A 10,000-nucleotide genomic window follows, 5' to 3' on the forward strand; every position below is an offset into this window, starting at 1 on the left:
TCTCTCTGCAGAGTTTAAAAAAATTATGTGGGGCGGATTCAGAGCTACTTTAAATTTACAATTATTTAAGGTGGCTCTGAATCTGCTCCACAAAATTTGACAAAACTTTGCAGAAAGTTTTATTCTGGCATGCTGATTACATTTCAAAAATAAAAAGCGGGCTTCACCGAGTTCGTTTTTGAGATATGACCAGCTAAAGCCAATGTATGGGGTGTGTTTGCAGGGTTTTCCTGTTGCCACGGTAACCTCTTACGCTACAAAAATGACCGAATCTTTTTCAGCAATAATTGGTGTTTGATATGGTACCACAACATTGCTGTTGCGTGATAAAGTGTTGCAGTGTCAATCCTTCTAATAAGAACGTTTTTTTTAAGTGTTGAAACTGGTTTGAGCCACCTTAAATAAAACAACAATAATTATAGTTATTACAACGAAGATTCCCCTATATCAAGTTGTGTCCCAAAGCTTCCTACTATCTTGCCTTTGTTCATGGTTTCTTTCACGAGTTTGGTGTTTGAACACAAAGCGTGCATGGTTTCAACTGTTAATAGACGATCTGAAATAAAAATAAAAATAAAAATTACTCCTCTAACTCTGCCAGTAGGCCTCGTATCAATGAATGAATGACTGAATGAATCCACGAATGAGTGAGTGAGTGAGTGAGTGAGTGAACGAGTGAATGAAGGAAGAGGTTTCCAACTTTCTTCGAGAACAAAAAGATTGATGATGGAGCTTGGAAGATAGACGGTTGCACAAGGATGTATTCTTTATAACAAGGTAATTTAAAGCTCACCACACAAGTGGGAAACACTGAGCAAATTGCCTCGAGAGGCAGTTAGCTCAGCGGTTTCCTTACATGTACGTGTGCTGGTAAGGAGGCCGCACGAAAAATAACTTTTCAAAAGTTTGATATTTTATACCTTGAGAGGCAAATTACTCACCATTTGCAGCAATCGTGAGAATCTAATAAAGTATCGTAAATCTGCCATCCAATTGGGCTAAACAACAAAATACTGGGCAACTTATTGTACGTTTCGTTCTTCAAAAACTACCAACTACTCTGCATCTCGCGGCCATGTGCAGCCCTCAATTCTATAGTTTGCTCTTTTCATTGGCCTGTCACCTGACCGCAAGGGTTGAAAGTTCAAGATGGCAACCAGCAGCGCTCTAAGCAAACTCATGCTAGAGGAAAGGCTTGCATAATTATGGCGTTTTGATGAAGGGATCTCTAGATTTTAAGAACAAAGAAATGCCAATGACAGAAATTGCTAAAAAGTTGGATCAGAATAGCAGGTTATCCATTGTGTTTTATACCTGAGCCTCTGGCTCGGGTTTGTAGGGTAACCTCATTCCATGTATTGACGTTAATAAATTGATTGATTGCCGTTTTCCAAGTAGAAGAACTAGGGTGAGGTAGGGGAGCAGAGCCCTGAGAACAAAGGGGGTTACCTGAAGGAAGCGTGTGTAACGTTAAGAACAGGAATCCAAGAATGTTGGCATCGGCAATGCTGGAAACACAGTTCTTGTTTGCTGTAGTGCTTGAGATCACCTACAAAACAAAACATTGACCAACATGACACACTTACGGTGATTGTTATCGTCATTATTATTATTATTGTTGTTGTCGTTGCGGTGTGTCTCATTTATTACAAACAGAGCCTTACAAGCTCTTTCTTTGTAAATGCCATTGCAGGAAAATAAATGCTATCACCACCATCATCCTCATCATCATCAACATTGTGGCAAAAAGGTGTCGCTTTCATATCGTGCAGACTCAACGTCATCTATGTTATCACCTTCGTCAGAGCGAATCCGCTCTGACGAAGGGCTAACGCTCGAAACGTCAGCTTTTAGAATCTCTGTACGGTGGCCAATTTACATTATCAACTCCGTTGATAAAACCAAATTTTTGTATACTACTTCCCCACCGACGCAGCATCACAGTTTTTTTAGAAACTACCCCTTCATTCATATGTTATCATTACGTGAGCTAAAGCAACGAAGACGTTGTTGTCATTATCATTGTCCTCGTCAATGTAATCATCATCATCGCCGTCATCGTTATCATCATTGTCATCATCTTCATCATCATCATTGTTATCATCGTCATCGTTATCATCGTCGACGTCATCGTCACATCATCATGGTCATTCCTTATTCATCATTGTCAAAATCATTGTTGTCGTTGTCATGATGACACTGTCATCTGGATATGTCGTTTGCTTTTGCATCACACAGGAAATCACTTAACTTACCTCGAGAGCAAATTTTTGTAGCTCTTTTGCATGGGTCATCCTTAGCAATGAGAAAATAAGCTTATAATATCCAATACATTGCGCATCGGTGCCTGTGGAAGTGATGTGAATTCACATTTATCAACCACCTCCATCATGGCTTTTCAGGACACTTCTTGGCTATGTTGATGACACAAGAGCAAAAGAACCTGTCCTAAATACAGACACCCTAACAAACAGCGACTCGGAACAGACATGGGAATCGTAAGGTTTAAGTCACGGACTTCTGACCTACAATCAGTGGCAAAAGTAGTTGGGACGCTAGTGTCAGAATGGGCCTGAAAACCTCTCAGACGTCAGGAACTAAGCATAACTGTCAAAATTCCACTGAAAACTTCAAAATAAAACTCCCCCCCTCCCCCCAAATCAATGTTGAAATAGACAAAGAAATGTATGTTCACTATTGGCAACATTGTTCTGGGGGGATGGGGGCAATTTTTCAAACTCAGTAAGAAAACCAACTTCAAATAGTGAGTGTCCCAAGACTTTTGCCACTGATTGTAGTTTATTCCGGATACCACAGAAACCTCATTTAGTAATTGTTCAAATCTGGAGGAGAGCCTTGCTTGTCGGTGGAGGACCCTTACCGCTATCCTGAAAACTGTTCAGCCGACCGGAGTCTGTCAGCCCTAAATGTTTTTTTAATTTTGTCTCTGTTATTTGTAACTTAACTTTTGTATGCTCGACAGACATTTTCTTGCGCGAAGCTGTGATTTGTGTTGTTTAAAAGTAATTTCTGGGTTCATGTTAAGTTGCATAGCCAGTAGGGGCGCGTAATTGGTAAGACAACACAAAATGTACTGCACTGCCCTGACACATGTACAGCCCATTTTAGTTGAATATTTGGCGACAGAATCTGATCTTAATATACATGAGGTGAAAAAACGACAAGCTTTAAGTATGAGGTCCCCATTTATAACAACGGACCATTTTAGCTTTGATTTATAGCACAGCAAATTGTTCTGACAAGTGCCCATCGGTGTACCTGGATTGTTCTTGATGACATTTCTGAGTGCCTCCAGGGCCATCGTACTTGTGTCTAGTCTCTTCTGATTTTTCTTAAAATCCAGCTCCGTTGAGGTGAGAGCCATCAGTGAATGAAGGTACTGGGAACAAATGACATGTATTAAATAAAAATACCCGACTTTTCTCTAACCTTGAAAACTCTTTCCTCGGTTAAGGAAACCACAAAAAAGCTCTGATGATGCGGGGGCCAAAATTAATGTATTACTTGATTAACAATTTCAAGACTCACCTGTGCTTCTGACCCGAGAAAATTGATTAAATCAGCAGCAAATTTAATAGGTGCCTAAAATAGGAAAAAAATATCATTATCTGAGGTCTATTACTGTATGACGAAAACCTGCTTTATTTTTCCCTAAAAATGATCCAGTTAAGGCTGGTTTTCACTAGTGACAGAATCAGAGTCGGAGTTGTAAGAACGTATTACCTAGGGCAAACTGCCTTCCGATTCCACTTATGATTCCATTGCTTACAGTCCAGTGAAATAAAGGAGTCCGAGACATGGTTATAACTGCAAGGATCATAGCTTCACTTGACCAGTGAAAATTAGATTGTCGGAGTCAGAAGCAGAAGCGGAAGAACAAACCAATCACAATGCAGAGAAGTAGGCCCATCCAAGGTGGAAATTTTGGCGCCAAAACAGACGAAATAAAAACATGGTGGACGTAGAGCAGAATTTTCTTCTTGGGCTCCTTCTGCTCCATATTTTGCAAGACTTACTGGTTTAGTATGTACGGGACTGATTTAAGAGAGGTTCTCCTGAAATCAGTCCCATATATACTACTGGTTTCTTTTATCACAGACCTGCTTTAAGCCCAGCTTGTTTGGCCATCTCCTGTCAAGTATTCTTTTCATGTTCTTATTTTTAAAATTTTGCAAGACTTGTCTAACACGGGAAAAAGTCTTACAGCCTCCACAACCTTCCAGTCCACTTTATCGCGACAGACAGTAATCGAAGAGCCTGGGATTGCATATTGTGATTGGCTTGCTCTTCCATTTCTGCTTCCGACCCCGACATTCTTGTTTCCACGGAATCGTAAGCGACAGAGTTGTAAGCAGAATTGAAAGAAAATGGAACTGTTATGATTCTTCCGACTGGGATTCCATCAATCTTACGACTCCACTTGCAACGCCAACTCCCATTCTGTCGCTAGTGAAATCCAGCCTTTAGTCTTACAAATACAGAGCGCATTCTTTAACCTAAATTCTGGAAGGTCAAGGCACCAAGAACTAACAAAATGTTTACACATTACAATAAACATGAGTTAAGGTTGTGGGAAATAAATTAAGGATTTGTCTAACTTTTCCTGATAACCTTAAAATGTCAGTTCATCTCTGGTCAGTGGTGACAGAACGACGCAATGGCAATGAGCTCGAATGTGTAAATCATCTTGTTGTGCACACTGGTGACGTAACCAAGTCAACCGTCCTTCGTTTGTATTACAGAAAAATTTTAGGCCAATGTTCTCATGCATTTCACAATGCAAACACAAAGTTACGATAACCTAGGGAAAGCTGAGCACCATACATGTACAAGAGGCAGAAACCAATTGGTAATAGGCCACGTTTGATGGCTATGAGGCTTTAGGGTTAAATTTGAAAACAATTTTTGTTTAGAAATCTCCCTTGAGACTTGTGGGACAAAGAAAACAGAACTGAGCTGTGAAATTTGACCATAAATCCTCGTAGCCATGCCTGAATATTGATATATCGAGCGGGGCCTATTCCCACTATTCGTGGTAATCAGGGAAAACTAATCAGATGATGAAAAAATCCTGACGTGGCTAAAGAAAATCTCTCCCTGGATACACAACAGCCTCGAATCAGTATCCTCTCTTTTCCTTCTTAGTGGTCAAGAGAATTACCTTAAAGCAGTCTTCAAAAAACTGTTCAGAGGGAGGGGAAGCAGAGATTAGAGATGGTAAATGCAAAGAAAACAACCAACCCATCCTTAGGTCATTAATGTACCAGTAAATGTAACCAGCAGCAATCAATGACCAGCCTCGTTTCGAAGTTATTCAAGACTATTGCAAGGTTGTTTCACACAAGAAAGCTGAAGCAGATTGTTGCGTGGCACAAAGTTATAAACCTGGAGATCCCTACCTCCAGAGGAAACAACGGTTGTTCATTGTAAATCCTCACAAATATTTCTCCCACGATGACTTCTTCGCTGAAAATTGAATAAGTAAACCGCGCGCCGAAAGACGAGTCACACTCACCCTGGAAAGAACAAAGTGACTTGAAATCAGTCTTACCAAACGGACATGCAAAAATAATATGTTTAAAATTTGCAGGGACGATTTCTCGGTCCAGACCATTAATACGAACACAGACCAAAACCATAAACAGTGAGCTATAAATCATTCTTTCGTTTCTGTGCTGATTTGATTACAAAAATCAGCTATATTACACAACATTTCGAAGTCATCTTGACTTCATTTTCAAGCAATAAATGTAATGGCTGTTTCAAGTTTAAATTAAGTGGTTGTTTATAACGTCAGCCAACAAATTCTTTTCATCAGACTCAATTCGCGTGAAAGTATTTGTTCAGAACATTTCATCGCGTGCACACTAATTCGTTGGCTGACGGTTTAAACAACCACTTAATTTAAACTTGAAACAGCCATTACATTTATCACTTGAAAATGAAGTCAAGATGATTAAGAAATGTTGTGTAATATCGCTGATATTTGTAATCAAAATGTATTCCGAAAAAAATTTCTTCGTCTCTGTGCTGATTGTACCAATCAACCAGATTTTAAAGCAAAAGTTCAAGGGAAGCAAGTGGGGTGGGGTGGATGACTGAAGTGTCCCTGACCTCGAATCCCTCTCTTTGCAAAAGTAAATTACTTAACTTGTGACAAATCATCATCGTCTCTCTCTGAGCCAAGCTAGTAATTGGTATGGGTCTGCCCCTGAGATGAAGTCACAAATGGCTTAAAAATTCCAAAACAGCATCTCAAAGACAGACCCGTTACTCCCACTAGCTCGGCCTTAAGTCAAACGACCTCCAATTTTGTCAACTTCCCGCTATTTGTACGACCTGTTACATGCAAAATTGCAAGGAATTAATCTCATATAACTGTTTCAAGGTGGTGAAATACGACTTCCGGAAAAAAAAAAAAAAGGTTGGCAGCACCTTTACACATGGTCAAAGGTATAATTCACTGGGCGCCATCTATAAATATAGCCGGTCTTTAACAATTACTAACACACGTACGAAGCAGGAGAGAAAAACTGTTTGGTCCCTCAAAAGGAAGTCATGAAATGCCCTGGGCTCTTTCTAGAACTCTTGAAAAACACCCTGAGCTTAAAATGTCTAACTCTAAGCTTCATGGACGTCTACAAAACAAACGGAAAGATGAGAGTAAAATTGGCGTGGTCAGAGAGAAAGCTCAGTTTGGAGCGTGTCGTAAGGTGTGCCAAATTTGAAGAGAAGCAAAGGGGCAGGCATTGGTCCCGGCACTTACTAGATGCTATTCTAATAATATTTACCGTTTTGATTTTGCGGAGTTGTTCGGTCTCCAGGAATTCGTTCAGTTCAGCTCTTGTAGCATTATCTCATATTACATAAGGATTCTCTGTATTGCTGTTTAAAAACGGGAGAAATCATAAGATATTTAGAAAGAAGTGCTAGAAGGCTTATAGAACCAAGAAAGACAGCCATTTGAAATTGTTCAAACTGGTTTGACCCACGTCAAAACAATTTAAAGTATTTGTTTCGGCAAAAGAAAAATGGCAGCTAAATGGTGCTGGTGCATAGCAACAGCTGAACCCTTTCAATCATTCCTGAGATCGAAACGTTCATTCTCCTAACTAATACCATAGATTTCTCTTTTGGGTAGTCATGAGAATTTGGTGTTCTAACAAGATCACACCTCTTAAGCTGATAATAATCTTCATTCTCAATACCCATCTGACTGACATTTCATTGAAACTGTGAGGAGAATTTACAAACTAACAAGACGCTTTTGTAAAGCGTTTACTCGGAATACCAAGTAGGTTTACTCGGAGTACCAAGTAGCAGAAGTAGGTTGATACATTTTGGACGAGGTAGTTTTTGTGACTACTGCGCATGGTGCGTAGTCACTATTCTCTATTTTCGAATTCCCCATAATACACTTTGTTTGCCCCCCAAATTTTGCATAAACCATTGTTTTCAAATGCTCTTGGGGACACTACATATTCCCAAGAGCATTTGAAAACAATGATTTATGCGAAATTTGGGGGGCAAACAAAGTGTATTATGGGTAATTCGAAAATTGAGAATTGCCATCGTGTTATTCTTTCCGAAAATGAGTATGTAACAATAGAATACACTTCGGAGCCAATCCGCATACGAAGAGTACTAAAGTTCGGACTCTGCAAACAGTACGATGAATTGCGATAAATCGCGAGGACGAATGAAATGTTCGGGTGCCCCGTGTTCGCAGATGATGATCTGTGAAGAATACGGTTCTGAGGTGAGGTTTTAATTCTTACAACAGTTACTTAACGTAGCTTTCGTATTTTGTTTCTAACCGACCAATTGAGCCCGTTTACGCGTTTAATGAAGCCGTCGTTTTGGAGATAAACAAAGCTTTGCAGTAGCACATAATTGTCAAACTATAGATGGTTTCACTGTGAGATCATCAAATTAGCAAGGTGTTCTGAACTGTCATTTATAGGAGTTTGAAGATACCCGAAAAATAAATCTTTTTCCAATTTTCCAGTTCCATGACGTCTTTCGTTTCGAAAATACAGTATTTCGAATTTCCTAATTGGCACCTTACGTAGCTTATCATGGTGACACCATGATACCAAGCTACTGTGGAACCCCGTTAATACGGTCATCAACGGGCCGAAAAAAAATTGGCCGTATTAACGGGGTGGCCGTATTACCGGGGGTAGGGTGAAATTCATGACTAAAAGGGCCTTAAGGACAAATATCGCATTTGCACTTCCAGAAAAACTTTTCTCTTTAATAAACAACAGGAACGTACGTACAGTAATTGTATAAAATACTTGAAACTTCGCACAGTATTTAAAACGCATAAAATTGTTAGGTGTACTGTACGTTCTGAGCCTAAAATCAAAACAAGAACAGGCCCAGCTTACTACGCTTCTAAAAAATGGAAGCCGCCGTAATTACCTAACCGAAAGACTTAAGTATCAATCGTGTTTTTGATGAAAGCACAAAGACTTTATCCCTTCCTGATTTGCCTTACTGGATTTTACAGTAGTGTCAAGATCATGTTTGTAATGAAAACAGGGAGGAGTGTTGCTGACAGTACTTTGTAAAGTAAATCGGCTGTTCAATTACAGCGGTATTAAACTAACGAAGTTCAATGAAATTAACATGTCACAGGCGTTTGGCGCGAGTGGCCGAGTTAACGCCAGGATGAAATTATAGAGGACTCTACTGTTTGGGAATGAAAATGTGGCCGTTGGCCGTATTAACGGGTGACCGCATTAACGAGGGTTTTCTATAGGAGAATGTATGGCCGTTAGGCGGGCTTCCACTGTATTTGATTGAAAAAATATCTATCCCTATGAATCTAAGCAGTTTGAGCCTTTCAAGTACTAGTACATTAGGAGATGTGTTCATACATTTTATCTCATGAGCGAAAAGTAAGCGTTTTCAAGGCAAAGTAAAGTCCACTTTGATCCACCTACATGTACGCAAGTAAAAGTTGTGTGATTTCAACGCTTCGACAAAGAGCTCAGAAACGATGTACCGCACAGATCTGAGAATTGGAGGTGACAGTGAAAATGATCCATCGCACGTAAATTTTTCAATGGTCGAAAAACTATCGATATGGAAGCTGTGGTGAATCAATTCCCACAATTCTGCCACGCCTATTCACATGACAGAATATTCTACTTCTTTTCCCCTTGCACATCTCTGGAGTAGTCACATGCGCCTCTCGAGCGCCTATGTTTTAATTTGCCAAGTACGAAACAAAACAAGTAAATGTTTCTGCAGACAGTTGCTCATTCATAACAACGCAGATAATGTACTAGCTGGTGAAAATCGCTTAATGTTTACAATTGCAAATAAATTCAACAGGTGACATAGCTATAGGGGTAGTATGTCTTGGAACTGGTTGTTTGAATGGAAATTACGTGGGAGTTATGTCTATCTTTGCGGGATCTAGTATGTAGCGTGAAATCAGCATGATAAACTGGTTTCAATTGTAATTAAGGTGATTCCCGGGTAAAAGAACCCGTCATAGATTTCCGATGAAACTTGGTATGATGACATTACAGTACAAGGAGATGTTAAAAAGGTAATAAAAAGAGGGGGTCACCGTGCTTGTTTTCATGCCACGATGCTGACAAATATGGTTATTTAGGTGACTTTTGGTTATCTCAGTGCACAACAAACAAGATCGATTATTTTTCAATGCGGCGTGCTATATCACACAGAGTTCGACTTTCTTTGATTGCTTATTCATCTACGTCCCAGAAAAAATGGCTTCAAATACCCTGCATTATTAATTGATATTTTTATCCTTTAAAGGAAACATAATTTGGACTTGCTCTGCTGGGCCCGTTACGTCTCTATCTGTAGCATTTATTTCATTTGCCAAAAAAGTAGCTATAGATTTCTGCCAAATTTTTTCTCAGTTATTGCGGATATTGTTCTCATTGAATTTATAAAATAAAAAGTGGGGGTCACCGTGCTCGTTTAAGAGAAAAGG

At 39.6% G+C, this 10,000-nt stretch overlaps 1 pseudogene; it reads right to left on the reverse strand.

Annotated features, from left to right (window-relative positions):
* LOC137987989 (dnaJ homolog subfamily C member 13-like) overlaps window positions 1-10,000 on the reverse strand; it is a 34,266-nt pseudogene that overhangs the window by 13,730 nt on the left and 10,536 nt on the right.

Source organism: Montipora foliosa, unplaced genomic scaffold (assembly GCF_036669935.1).
Source record: "Montipora foliosa isolate CH-2021 unplaced genomic scaffold, ASM3666993v2 scaffold_401, whole genome shotgun sequence".
Lineage (NCBI taxonomy): Eukaryota > Metazoa > Cnidaria > Anthozoa > Scleractinia > Acroporidae > Montipora > Montipora foliosa.